At 35.3% G+C, this 14996-nt stretch overlaps 1 pseudogene; it reads right to left on the bottom strand.

Moving 5' to 3' along the window:
* Positions 1-3741, bottom strand: part of LOC130223494 (oocyte zinc finger protein XlCOF6-like) — a 170541-nt pseudogene extending 166800 nt beyond the window's left edge.
* Between the last annotated feature and the right edge of the window lie 11255 nt (positions 3742-14996).

Genomic DNA, 14996 nt, shown 5'->3' with positions numbered 1-14996 from the left:
ATTGTAGCAAAGATGTAAACAATAGGAAATACTGTTCGGCACCGCTCCATTATCATTATGTTTTAAATATTCTAATAGTTCTTTTTAACATATTCTACACATGTTAAATCATTCAAATGATTAGGGTTAAATCGCCAAAATGTCTTTTTGGGTTTATTGTCCAGGTACACTGTTAAATATACCCCTGCATGATCTGAGATGTCTCTTGTTCCTATTTTACAGTCTTTTATTTTATGTTGATCTGACCTAAACATAAAAAAATAATCAATTCTAGAATAAGACATGTGGGTGGAAGTATATTCTTTTTTAGGAGGGTATATGTCTCTCCATACATCTATTAAGCCTTATTCTTTCATCATGAATCTTATTTGTCTAGTTTCTTTACTAATTTACTTATTTGAAGATGAGTCCAATTTAGAATGAAGTTGTACATTCCAGTCTCCCCCACAGATCAACGTACCCGAGGCCTCCTTGGCTATAATGGTAAATATTTTTTTTGAGAAATGCTTTGTCTTTTTCAGGTGGTTTATATATATTAAAGTACCTTCGATTTGGTCGATAGTTCCTTTTATTAGGTTATATCGTTCTTCTCTATCAGTAATCTTAGAAATTAATTGAAAGTTGGTTTTATTTTAGATTAATGTCATTACTCCTCATTTACGACCATTATTATATGAGGAAAAGAAAACCCTAAATCCCATTTTTCCAGGATCCCATTTTCCTCTTGCCAGAAGATTATCTGTTGCTTTTCTCTTTTCATTTTAGCCACTAGTTTGCTTCTTTTAATCGGATTTAGTAACCCATTAATATTCAAAGTAATTACTCTATATTCCTGTTTTTGCGTATACTATAATCAGATGTTATTGCGAAGATCACGGTGACCGGAATGTAAAAAACACAAACATGAATATCTTGAACCACATAATAAAACATTACGAAAAAGGTCTCCAAACCTTGAAGTCTTGAAATAACTTCTTAATGAGAGGGGAAAGCTTTCCTTCTCTAAAGGGCCCCTTCCTTGCTGTGCCTATTGCACAAAAAATGTTAACGAATATATTCAGCACCCATATCTGGCAATATTATATTCTTGTATTTCTGGCTAGGTTTTCAAGTTAAATATTTCTACTTTCTAATTATAGCACGGGATTTTAGTTGTATAAATTAGAATTCCTTCATGTCTTCCTACCAGTATGTTACTCAATGACTCGAGTCTTGGTGTGCTCTAATCATTCATCTTGTGTTGTTGGTCAGTTCGGTTAAATACCATTCTTCCTTCAAACGATTTAAATGTCCATCATCGGTGAATTAAGTCAAGAAGTTTTACCAGTCTCTCAGAGTTCTTTGTTAGGAACTGTCAGGTTTTACCCTTCTTTCAAATGGAGCTAGTGTTGTCCCTTTGAAATTCACATAGTTTTTCCCAGATCTTCACTTGATGTTTTTCCTTACTTTTCTTCCATGTCACTCCTTTTGCCAAGGTCTTTGTTTCACTTTCCCAGAGATCCCTACAATAGTTTCTTCTTCGCTGTTTATCTGTCCTTTTTCTTTCAGATCTCTTGATGCCTCCGTCATTGAATTGTACACGACCGGGCCGTTTTCCAGAAAGATTCTACGTTTCGCTGGCGGTGGTGTTTGGAACTTAATCCCCTTTTCTTTCAGAATTTTTCTTATCGGAGCAAAAGCCCGTCTTTTCTGTTGGATCTCAGGTGGGTAGTCTTGGTCAAAAAAAATCCTTTTTTCGTTCTAGTGTATTACTTTCTTTCTCCATGCGGAGGACCAGTTTCTTTGTTTTGTATTCCAGGAAGAATACCACCACTGATCTAGGGTGGTGTCAGTGGGTGGTTTTGGTCCGAGTGCCCGGTAACACCTTTGGCTTTTAAGGTCCAATTTGTCGAGTGACAGCTCCATTTTGATAATCCTTCCACCAAGTCTTGGATATTATTCCATTCGCTTCCTTCCGGGATTCCAAAAATCCGAATATTATTTCTACATGATTCTAGATCTAACAGTTTCTCTTGTAAATTTTCTTGAATTTGGATGGTTTGATCGAGCATTTTTCATCTCAGCAATGTTCTCCTCCAATTCTCCAACTCGCTTCTCCACTTTGTTGACCTGCCGTAGCATTTAGGTCCGTGATAAGGCCATCCAGTTTTTGATTGACCTCTTGTTTAAAGTTACTTAGTTCCATTTTCACATGTTTTGCGAGAGAATCTTGGAAGGCGGTTAAATCACATTTAATATCTATCTAGAAAGCTTTGATGTCCGTATGTATTGCTGCAATGCTAGCTGACAGGCCATCAGCTATCCCGTCCGTCTCTAATTTTTATCTGTTGATTTCTCGTTTTTTTCAGGTCTCAATGGTTGTTTTTGTCCCCCTCTATGTTATTTAAATATGGTTTAGGTTATCATATATGATGTAAAAAGGAGGATTAAAACCAGTGTGTATGGGAGCGCTCTTTCTATGCTGCTACATGTGTCGACGCCATACCGGAAACCATCCTATGTGTTTCTTAAGCTGCCCCAAATGAGTGAAACTCTGTACACACTGATCATGTCTACGGTTTCTCTCCAGTGTGAATCCTCTCATGTGTTTTCAGGGTTCTTAAGTGAGTAAACCTCTTACTGCACTGTGAACACTGGTTTTTCTCCAGTGTGAATCCTCTTGTGCCGTTTCAATTCTGCAGCTGTATTAAAAGTCTTCTCACATTCCAAGCACATATACTCTCTCGTGTGGATCTTTGTGTGTTTATTAAGGTGTGATGATTGGCTGAAACTCTTCCCACACTGAGTGCATGTGAATGGTTTTTCTCTGGTGTGGATCTTCATGTGTCTATAAAGCGTTGATGATAAGCTGAAACTCTTCCCACACTGGTTGCATGTGAATGGTTTCTCTCCAGTGTGGATCATCATGTGTTGATTAAGGTGTGATGAGTGGATGAAACTCCTCCCACACTGTGTGCATGAGAATAGTTTCTCTCCAGTGTGGATCCTCATGTGCTGATTAAGGTTTGATGAGCTGTTAAAACTCTTCCCACACTGAGTGCATGTAAATGGTTTCTCTCCAGTGTGGATACTCATGTGGAGATTAAGGGATGATGAGCGGATGAAACTCTTCCCACACTGAGTGCATGTGAATAGTTTCTCTCCAGTGTGGATACTCGTGTAGATTAAGGGATGATGATATCCTGAAACTCTTCCCACACTGAGTGCATGTGAATGGTTTCCCTCCAGTGTGGATACTCATGTGGTGATTAAGGGATGATGAGCGGATGAAACTCTTCCCACACTGAGTGCATGTGAATGGTTTCTCTCCAGTGTGAATCCTCATGTGGAGATTAAGGGATGATGAGCGGATGAAACTCTTCCCACACTGAGTGCATGTGAATGGTTTCTCTCCAGTGTGGATACTCATGTGTTTATTAAGGTTTGATGAGTGGCTGAAACTCTTCCCACACTGAGTGCATGTGAATGGTTTCTCTCCAGTGTGGTTCCTCATGTGTAGATTAAGGGATGATGATTGGCTGAAACTCTTCCCACACTGAGTGCATGTGAATGGTTTCTCTCCAGTGTGGATCCTCATGTGAATCTTAAGTTTGCTTTTGTTTGCCAAACTCTTTCCACACTGAGTGCAGTTGAAACAATTCTTGTCTCTCTTTTTCAAAATACCATCAGTCTGTAAATGAGTTTTGTCCTCAACTTTGACATGATGTTCCTCCTCTTTTCTCCCCTCATTCTCTTCAATTAGGTCTGAAATAAATAAATAAACAATAGTTTTCATTAAGTCTTAAAACTCTCATCAAAAGCTGAAAAGTGAAAAGACACTGGAAACATTGGCTACACACACTATGTAAAATAAATCAGATCATATTTTGTTCGGTCCATTAACGTGTACACATTAAAGCAGATTCAATTCAGTTCATCTTTATTTATCTAGTGCTTTTACAATGTAAATTGTGTCAAAGCCGCTTAACATAGGCGTTATAGTAAATTGAAACTGTGTCAGTCCAGTTTTCAGAGTTTCTTACATAATTGATTATAAAAGTCATTTTGGTCGTATTGATCAGACACAGATTTGAAAGCTGTAAATGGCCTATTTTTATTCATATATATTCAAAATTACAACAAAATGTTTTTATAAAATTTGTAAAGCAGACAGGGAATACGTGTTCATTCTGCGCCTGACTGGTAAATGCATCAGAAAAAAAGTTCTGGGGTAACAGCTGAACAAACAGCTGAATATTTTCCTCACAGACATGAGACATACTGTACAGCATCTGCATAAAGGCTGGAATGTGCACCTTTACCCTTATGAGCTGTTGGGTCATTTTCATCCATTCAGGGGTAATTTTGAGGCTTAATTTGGCCAAAACCTTGTCTGTGTTTCAGCAAACGGACTGATATTTGGGGACATCTTATTTTGACATATTCTGGGAAAATGCTTTGAAATAAATAAAAAAAAAACTCAATACACTCTGGGCAAATTTACTCCCTTTTCGTTATATTCATGGCTGTTTTTTCTTCATTGGCCTCTATTATAACAACATTTTTTTGATTGCAAAGCCATGACAGCATATAATCATGCATTTATGATTGTTGGTGTTTTCTGCGATGACAGTCAACATTGTTTAATTGGTCTCCACCCATGGGACGGCAATAAGGAAATGGGTAAGAGTATAAAGGAAGAGGAGGAGAGTTGAAGAGGGCAGATTTCGGCTCTCTGAATCACGCACAGTGGAGTTCTACACAGCCACTCTCTGCTGTATGGGAATGAGACTGCGCGCCACATCTGACAGGACCGAAGAAGCACGTGCACTTCCGTATATTATGCATAGCCTACAGCAGCCAAACAAAGGTAAATGATGTGTGGGAGCGTAATGCCCTTGGTTACAGCAGCTAAAATACAGATGCAATGGGACCCCTGTTTAGTTTATTGGCGCGACCCGTGCCAGTGTTTTGAGCTGCTGTGACGCATTCTCCCCCATCTAGAGTCTCATCCAACCTGACCTCTCCCGGAAGCTTTGCGAGTCTCCCGCAAATTTATACCAGCCACGTGATCCTCCAAAATAAGTTAAAATACTCGGAAATCATGGCGGCGAGACCGAATAAGCAAGACAACAGATCGCGAGAGGCACAGCGAGTAAGCATTACATTTATTCGGTTACATAAATAGAGGGATTTGCACTCGCGATAACATTACTGCTCTAATTCTGAGTGATCTGCTGTTATTAGTTGGAGACCAGCAAAATATTTGAATGGGCCTGCATGTATTTAGGCCTTTTTACATATATAACAACTGAAAGTTCTGTGTTTTTGACAATATTGCAAGTTCACTAAAAGCTGGCTGGAAATATTAGATAAATAAAACTTTATTTTATAACATGAATATTTAATAATATACATTTTTGTAATACACTCATTGCTATAGTTTAGAGACTTCTTTCCTTTTAGTAAAGAAGTATTAGGTTTATAGGTGTGCATTTTAATTCTTATGCATCAAACATACGCTCCAAACTTGTTCTTGATTGAGACATGTTGAATTCTTCTTTCATCATTTGCAGTGTTTGCAAATTGCATTGTAATTTTTACATTTTTTTTTTCAAACTATTTTTATATCTGTGTTTATATCTGTGTACATATTATTTTCTGTGGTGGATCTTTACGCTGTGGCAACCCCTGATAAATAAGGCACTTAGCCAGAGTGAAATGAATGGATGAATTATTTTCTGTAAGGCTGCTTTTGGCCATGACACATTCACACCTAAAGAGGCGTTTAAGGTAATATATGCAGCACCTTTCATTTATTCTCTTCGGTAAGGCGAGATCTTCTCTTAAGGTTCATAATTAGAGGGAAAATGTGCTCAACGCATTATAAAGCTTGAAGCATTAGAATTAGTGTTCAGTATCAGCCGATCACCATGACAAGGAATCGGTACTCAATATCAGCAGCAAAAATCCTGATCAGAACATCCCTAGCTTTGACCCAACTTGGCTGTCAGAGCAGCAATACTGCCCCTTGCTGTACAAGACTGATCTTGTTAAGTCAGTAAATACATCCTTAGAAAAAAGAAGTATACTTAAGTTAAGGTCAAGTATAAAGTATACTTTATTTAGTAAGTAATTAAGCCCAAGATACACTGCAGTGACTAAAGCTGCACACTTTGTAGATAAAAAAAAAAGATATTAAAAAAAGTAAATGTTTACCTTGTACAGTTAAAATAATTGTTGTTTTTTACTGCTGTCATTCAAAAGAAACAAATTAACACCATGACTTCTGTGTCAGTGTCAGTCTGAACAGCCATGCCGTGCCCCTCCCCAAACTGTAAACCTAGAGGAAACACTGAAACCGATATTCCTTTCCAGTTATCGGTGTTTTGTTTTCGTGGAGTGTCAGTGCACTTTACTGATGCATTTCTAAAAACAGTCCGCAGAGAGAGAAAAGAGAGAATACCTACACTTTTTATTATCCTTATATTGCAAAAGCACACACGTTTGTTGGCATTGAAAGTGTACACAATAAAAACTAGACACTTAACAGATTCAATTGATGTATTGATCTTATCTGTACGATTAAAACTGAAAGTGTAATTTAAGTTCTTTTTGGCGTTATGAGGAGAAGACGCATCAAAACGCGTATACGCAGTCTTTGACCCCTGGGGGTTAAACACCTATATGTATGACGCAGTTAATGACGTTAATGCAAGAGTCTAATTGTTGTTGTTCTGAGATTATATGTAGAGCAGTCTACAAACTTGTTGGCGAGTGTTAAAGCTGGCCTCTGCTGAGGAAACTGCAAACTATCTACAGTTAACTTTCTTTTAATTGAATCTCTGACTCCTGCTCTCCTTCATCTGATAGACTGGTCATTTTTGGGTTAAAACTGTTGGTCCCCCTTCAAAGTGTATTTATGCACGCACACTATAATCTGCTGTTTTACTCCACTGAACTCTGTATAAAAGACAAAAACTTTTTTGAACAGGCCTATCTAAAGGGTTAATGCAGCCAACTGATGATCAACAGTAAAAATAGCACATTTTACCTCTTCCCAATAGGGAAAACACCAACAATCTAGAATGCATAATTATTTGGTGTCATGGCTTTGCGGTTAAAAATGTGGTTATAATGGATGTAAATGGGTCAAAAGCAGCCAAGAACATAATGAAAGGGTATAGGGCTGCACGATTAATCGTATTATCACAATACCGATATTTGTGGCTCACGATCAATAATCAAATATCGTCACGATTTTACAGTATAAACACCAAGCCATTATTTTAATGAGTGGAGTTTACGGACAAGCATGAGGTGACTGCATCTAGATTGCAAGTGTTTTTTTTGAGGAATGTAATGTTAATCAGGTAGCCTTTGCTCCTGTTCAGTCGAAACTTCCTAAAGTAACACAACAAACCTCATTAACCACCTTAAAATGTCATCAGTGGGTTAAGGAGCTCAGGAGAATTCTGCTTTGCATTTTTTAATGCATTACTAAACCAGACAACACTTATTTTATAAGTCAACAAAATATTTGTGGACATTCAGCAGTTTTTTTTTCAGACACGTTTGCCAGTCATGTAGACAGAAAGACACTATCCAATTGTTTCAATATAAAAAAAGTCATTGTAGCCCTGTTCACGCAGCAATCTGATGCAACTTTTATCATTTACAAGACAAAAAATGCTATTAAAAGTTTCAGATCAATTAACTCAATTTATAAAAAGACTAGCCTATTTTATGCATGAAATAATGAAATAGATAACTAATTACCTTTATTTCTGATTAGACCATGCTCTTTAGATTAGATTAGATTAGATTCAACTTTATTGTCATTACACATGTACAAGTACAAGGCAACGAAATGCAGTTTAGGTCTAACCAGCAGTGCAAAACTTTATTCAGTTTTAATAGGTATATACATGCTTTTTTTTAAATAACATGATTAAAAACACATTAAAGGCTAAACACATAACATAAAACATTCATAAAGGTGTATCTTATGGAAAAACACCAATTGACGGGCGCTGCTTTCAGTTTTAAAACAATCAAGCAGATTTTTAAAAAATCTAATTTGCAGAAGAGAAATTACAAAAATTTAGCAAAAGGAAAAGATTAAATATATAAGGACGGTTGAAAGAACATTCTACTTTATATATTCTTTCAACTCAATACAACAGCTAAGATTATGAATGACGAATTGTAAAGCCGTCTCTCCTGCATGCTTCACCAGCGCGTCCCGCTGTTTATAAATCAGGAGGCGGAGAGAATGCGCAGTTTAGTTTCACCTCAAGATATTGAAATAAAAACTAACACTAAACTGCTCATCACGCTCAAAAAGTTACACTAAAATGCAAAACTGTTGTTAGTTGCACCTGCGGGGAAGCACAATCAACCGAACACGCCATTTTTTTAATTCAATATTCGTGAAGTATGTGACCCAACCGCAGATGCTTTGTCATGTTGGTCGTGACACTCTGCCTTATAACTTATTAGTTTATTACAATAATTACACTTAGCCACATGTAGCCACTCTTTCGAGCACATCTTGCGGTCAATCTCTAATCAACTGTTTAGATTATTATTGAAGGTGCTCTCAAGCTGCAAAGTTCCTGGCAGAATAGCAGGTGAAAAAATGTGCATGCAAAAATGTGTGAGAACTAGTAACAACTACTAGAAACAAGTTTAAATCCATAAAGAAGTTCATGAAAAAAAGGAAATTGTGATCAACGTGACATACAAGTGGAAAGTACAAAGCCAGGGGTGTCCAAACTCTGTCCTGGAGGGCCGGTGTCCTGCAAAGTTTAGTTAAAACCCCAATCAGACACACCTGGGCTAGCTAATCAAGCTCTTACTAGTAGTGGTGGGCAAAGCGAGGCTTCATGAACGTTTCGAAACCCCACTCTATGATGACACCTAGTGGTTATTTTTTATATATTGCACTGAAATAGCTTCAGCAAAGAAGAGTTGAGCAAACAGGTATTAAACCCCACTTTGTAAGCTAGGATCTGCAAGCGATTTAGTGAAGCGGTTAGGGTTCCTGACTACCATGTGGGGATACTGGGTTCGAACCCAGACTGATGAAGCTATTTTGAAATGCTTTAATATCTGTTTGAAATGCTCTGTTCTTGTATCGTTTTGTTTCAACATTGGTCTGACTTCCGAATAAACACTTTGTGAATAAATATGTCTTGTTTTGGTCATGAAACAGGGTTGTTGCTTGATCAGACATGGTTGTGGCCAGAAGTTAACAAGAATTATTTATATTATTCAATAAATTTCCCATTGTATTTTATTAACATCTACCCAAAACCTAAACCCAACCATCACAGTACTGTAAAATATTCATTATTGTTTTAGTGTTACAAAAATTATGCTAAATTGATGGCATATCAGCAGCTGTATCCTGTCTAGACTACACTATAAAACAGTAACATTATTAAAATACAGTAGTATTTGTACAAGTCGGGATTCAAACCCAAAAGTCATTTGAAGCTCAGTAACAACACGCACATGCATCTTCCGCTAGGCTATATGAGACAGAAAAAACACTTTGTGAATAAATATGTCTTGTTTTGGTCATGAAACAGGGTTGTTGCTAGATCAGACATGGTTGTGGCCAAAAGTTAACAAGAGTTATTTATATTATTTAATAAATTTCCCATTGTATTTTATTAACATCTACCCAAAACCTAATCCCAACCATCACAGTTCTGTAAAATATTCATTATTGTTTTACAGTGTTACAAAAATGATGCTAAATTAATGGTGTATCAGCAGCTGTATCCTATCTAGACTACACTATAAAACAGTAACATTATTAAAATACATAAAATCATGAATTCTGAGTATTTGTACAAGTCGGGATTCGAACCCAAAAGCCATTTCAAGCTCAGTAACAACATGCACACGCAAACAATTTTGGACCCTGTTTGTCAAACGCAGATTTGCCAGGTCTGGAAGCGCTTCTAAACTGATCGATGCTTTAAATTGCTTTAGTCACGTAACCAGGTTTTTCTAAACACTTTAGTCACGTGACCAGGTGTTTCGGATCATGCTTCGGTGCAGTGTTTCGAAACACTTGTGCTTTGGGATCTCGATACTATGTCGAAACATCAGTTTCACGTCAGCCATCCCTACTTACTAGGCTTTCTAGAAACATTCATGCAGGTGTGTTGAGGCAAGTTGGAGCTAAAAGCTGCAGGACACCGGCCTTCCAGGACGAAGTTTGGACACTCCTGTACTAATCCAACACGATCACTGTAATAGCAGATATCTTCAATGAGAATACTGTATATCGTCAGCTCAGTTAAACTTGTTTTAATTTATTGTTTTATTTATTTTGTATAGCCCCAGTGCTCAAGGATGCTTTACAAACTGTAGGAGAACAAGAAAAGTAATAAACTTAAGAAGGTAAAGAAAATGGGAGACTAATAATACATAAAAGAATGAAGATGGTAAAGACATGGAAACAAGTAACAAAAGAAACTCATTCCTGTCTTTCAATGAGTGCTTATGTGCATTTAGGAGAACTAGGCAGCACACTCAGGGCTGCAAGATGGATTTAATTTAGTATTCTTATTATTAAAATATAACTGAATAAGGATCAAATGACTGAGTTGGTCTTTGAGAATGAAAATCAACCTGTTTGTTCCAGCAGATCTTCCTGTTTGACTGTGAATGTTTCTTCAATCTTCACATCTTCACTCTCCTCTTTAATAAACACCATCTTTATAACAGTGTGGAGATCAGTCGCTTCAGCAGGAGGTTTTCCTCTGCATTTGGACACTTTATCCTGTTTAAAATAAACAAAACAATGAGCAGAAACAAAATAACTTCTCTTCAACAGTTTCTTTATATGAGAGTAATTAACAAAAAGATGAAAGAAACAAGAAATCAAAAAGAAATAATTGAGGTAAAGTTGGTTTTATATTCGCACATTTGTTCAGTGACAACTTGTGACATGGTCCTTGTATTGTTTACCATGGTACTTTGAGTCTGAAACCTCATCTAAGTAGGACTTGAAAACAACATTACTGTTTATTTGACTGTGAACAATGTTGTATTTTGATAACATGATTTCCCTGTTTAGAATTAGCAAATAATTATTTTAAAAAGTTATATTAAGTTAGTTTAGGAGAAAGTCTGAATGTGCGAATATAAAACCAACTTTACCTCAATAAAGAAATCAGGTCTGAGCTAGAAACAATAGCCACAAATGAGCAGATTAAAACAATCTTACTCCATTTCTTATATATAGTGATGTATACATAGAATGAACTGACATTATGCTACTTAATAAATTAAACCTTCATTAAAACATTTATTATACACATTTCTGTTACTTTATTCAAACAGAAGCCCTCGATTACTGTGAGTAAAATAGTATTACGTTGTATAAAGAGTAAATAATATTGTCAACAGCATGTACATATTTTGCAACGGAGGGAAAACCTGAAACTTTAATCAATCGCTTTATATCTGTAAAAACTTTAAAACAAACCTTCCTCCACTTGAATCACATCGCGGGAGCAGCGCAGCCTTATGACGTCACCGCCACGCCAAAATAAAAGTCCTTTTTGTTTAGCTTTTTTGCCACTTGCAGTTATGTTGATACATTTCTCCCTCGTTTCCCACTTTACACAACATATCTGCTATCTCTCACACAGACACAGATATTCAGTATTTAAAGTTGTTGATCAAAACCTTTAATCTAAACATTTTTAAGACAATTTTGAAAAACGTTTTTAGGGTCATTATCACTATAAAGTGCCTTTGAGACATCAAAATTAAAAAAAAAAAGGTTTGAGATTTTTGATTTAACCTCATAGTTGTTGTATTAATTAGACCTTAGGCTGTAAGAAATTAATGTTGGTCAAGCTCCTGCACTTTTTTTTTTTTTTTTTACAAATAATCTGCAAGCAGAAAATCAGGAAACAAAGCTCAAATTGTGTCAATCCTGTCATGAACAAATTCAAAGTAGTATAAGTATGCTTTCATTGCAGTGTGATTATAATATCTATATTTTCAGAAAGGTAATGTGTCCCTTTACCAACCCAACTTTATGGAGAAATTCTATTTATAATAATGAAATAATAGACAAAACATTAACTTTCCAATAAAATAGGCTATCAGTGCACATACTTTTCTAAATAAACCCCAAGATCTAAAATATAAATATTTTGTCAAGATTTCAGATAATATTAACTGGCCTTTATTGGTTAATTAAGAAATCACACGAGATTTTTTGCTGAGGTTATAAATAATTTGTTTATATTCTTAAAATTTGAACATGACTTTGAAAACAAGATGACAAGGTGGACATTAGCATGAAAGTGTGGACAAAGGCTTTATTTAGTGAACTAAATATAGAAGAACATTTGAAAAACAACAGGTACAACAAGAAATATTAAAGGGTTCATATAAAAGGGTTATAAAGTTTTCAAGAATTCAACTTCTGTTTTCACTAATACTGCAAACCACTGAGCCACTTCTGTTATCAATTAGGTTTTATCAATATGCAAATTAATGGTAGAATAAACTATTATTGTCCTTCAAATTAAACTAAATTTGCTAATGAATGTAAATCTTTACATTGTACACTATATTGGAGGAGTGAAGGGAATGTTGGAGACAACTCAAGTTGAACACCTTAATACTGTTTTTTTTTTCTTTTTCAGAATAAGGTAAATAATTAGATTACAGACGTTCACATAATTGTACAAATACTTAGGGCTTTAATTTTATTTCAAACAGTCAGTGAGCTCCATTATATGGACGTTAAAAGGATATCCTAAATATAGACTAAGACAGATATTGCCAAAAGGTTTGTATTGTCCACGACTCATATTGCATCTACTCCTGCAGTGTATGAGTGTTGTGACATAAAAAAACATGAACTAATTAACAATAAAATATTAAAGAAAATAAAGTGTCAGTAACAATGCACCTATGTCCACCCTGTCAAGGAAGGATTTGTGACAGGGTGGACAATGACAAGGAGGACATTTTTGGCTAAAGACAGCATTTATTCAACACATGTAGCACCTGCAGCTGGTAAAGTGTTTCCCTATTTAAGCTCTTTGTACTCAGTTTAAAAGCTTTACTTTTAAGTTTATATTAATTACTATTTCACTCTGACAGGGTGGACATGTTAAGCTTGACAACATTCATTTTCAAACACAACATGAGGAAAAATAGGAAACATTAGTGTAGATATTTACTGTGTGCAGTGTTTTAACCTCTAAAGAAAAAGCTAAATGGGCACGGGGATGCTAATGAGTATATGAGAGTACATCTTAAAGGGGCATTTACCACATCATGATCGGGTGGACAGCAATTTCAAGGACACGTGCAAAATGATTAATGATATTATTAAAACAGAATAAAAGTTATTAAAATGACTTCTCTTTAAAATAACTTGTTAAAGACAATAAGAATATTTAAAAATCTTTTTTTAATTTGATCTAATTTACCTACTTTTTAGACTCACTGAAGTTGTCTGAGCAGTGTGTGGGACATGGCAAAATCACATCTATTCAATGAAAGAATATGGCAAAAACATATTTCAAAACACTTATAATTCTACCTGCATGTGTGTAAAGGTTTAACCAATTATATCAAAACATCAGAGTTTCATTATTGCGCATTATGTTCATATAGGACTGATTCAATCTTGTGGGACATCAAAGGCACTTTATAGTGATAATGACCCAGCTAGTGAAACTAAAACGTGTAGTAGTAACGGGTACTTTTTACTTAAAGGGCACCAATTTTACCCCTTTTCAAGATTTAAGAAAAGTCTTTTGTGTCTCCAGAATGTGTCTGTAAAGTTTCAACTCAAAACACCCATCAGATTATTTGTTATACATCTTAGAATGTTGAGATTGTCTGCTTTAAACACTTAGTCTAAGTGGATTAAAAAGTTTTTTTAATTGTCTTAAAATGTTTAGAGTAAAGGTTTTGATCAACTCCAAATGCTAAATATATAAGCCATGACCAGGAATTTCGCAGATTTTTAGCCCATCATTAATTCTGTTTATTTACTTGAGTAAATGTGTGTAAATCTAAATTTATTTATTCATTTTCTTTTCGGCTTAGTCCCTTTATTAATCCAGTGTCGCCACAGCGGAATTAACCGCCAACTTATCCAGCATGTTTTTACGCAACGGATGCCCTTCCAGCCACAACCTATCTCTGGGAAAAATCTAAATTTATTCAGTTTTTAAATTAATTACAGTACGTTATTGACTAATATGAAAATGTTCATCTGATTTATGTACAATGCAGTTTGTAATGAAATATTTTCTTGTCTTTTAGTAGATATATTATGTGAGAGACCTGCTTTGTTTACCAAATAAATTTAATCTAATTGGATTTGCATTTTAAACATTAAATACAAGTTAAAAAGATATTATTATTATTTATTATTTCACATATTAAGGTTTTTGTTATGATACTCCCAAAATAATTTCACAGAAATCCGCAGATTTTTACCAAAATTCTCCGCAGAAATAGCAAAAAATGTCCGCAGATTCCATCTGGCCCTAGCCATGACCTCAACAGTAAGTGGCAAAAAAAAAGCTGAACAAAAATGACTTTTATTTTGGCGTGGCGTGACGTCATCAGGCGGCGCCGTTTCAGCGCTGTGATTCAACTGGAGAAAGGTTGTTTTAAAACGTTTACAGATATAAACCGATTTAATTAAAGGTTCAGGTTTTTCATCCGATGCTAAATTGTGTTCCTGTTGTTGAAAATATTATTTTAACCCTTTATACAACGTAGTATTATTTTACTCCTACGTAAATATTGGCTATTGTTTGAATAAGTTACAGAAATCTGTGTAATAAGTGTTTTAATGGTACCTTTTGCCTGATTTCTTTTTGTTAATTACTCTCATATAAAGAAACTGTTGCAGCAAGTGTTGAAGAGAAGTTATTTTGTTTCTGTTCATTGTTTTATTTATTTTAAACAGAACATTTTTATTGTTTTGTTCATTTTAAACAGGATAA

Source organism: Danio aesculapii, chromosome 4 (assembly GCF_903798145.1).
Source record: "Danio aesculapii chromosome 4, fDanAes4.1, whole genome shotgun sequence".
NCBI lineage: Eukaryota > Metazoa > Chordata > Actinopteri > Cypriniformes > Danionidae > Danio > Danio aesculapii.
The sequence above is the reverse complement of the archived record's forward strand: the minus strand, read 5'-3'. Positions and strand labels throughout refer to the sequence as shown.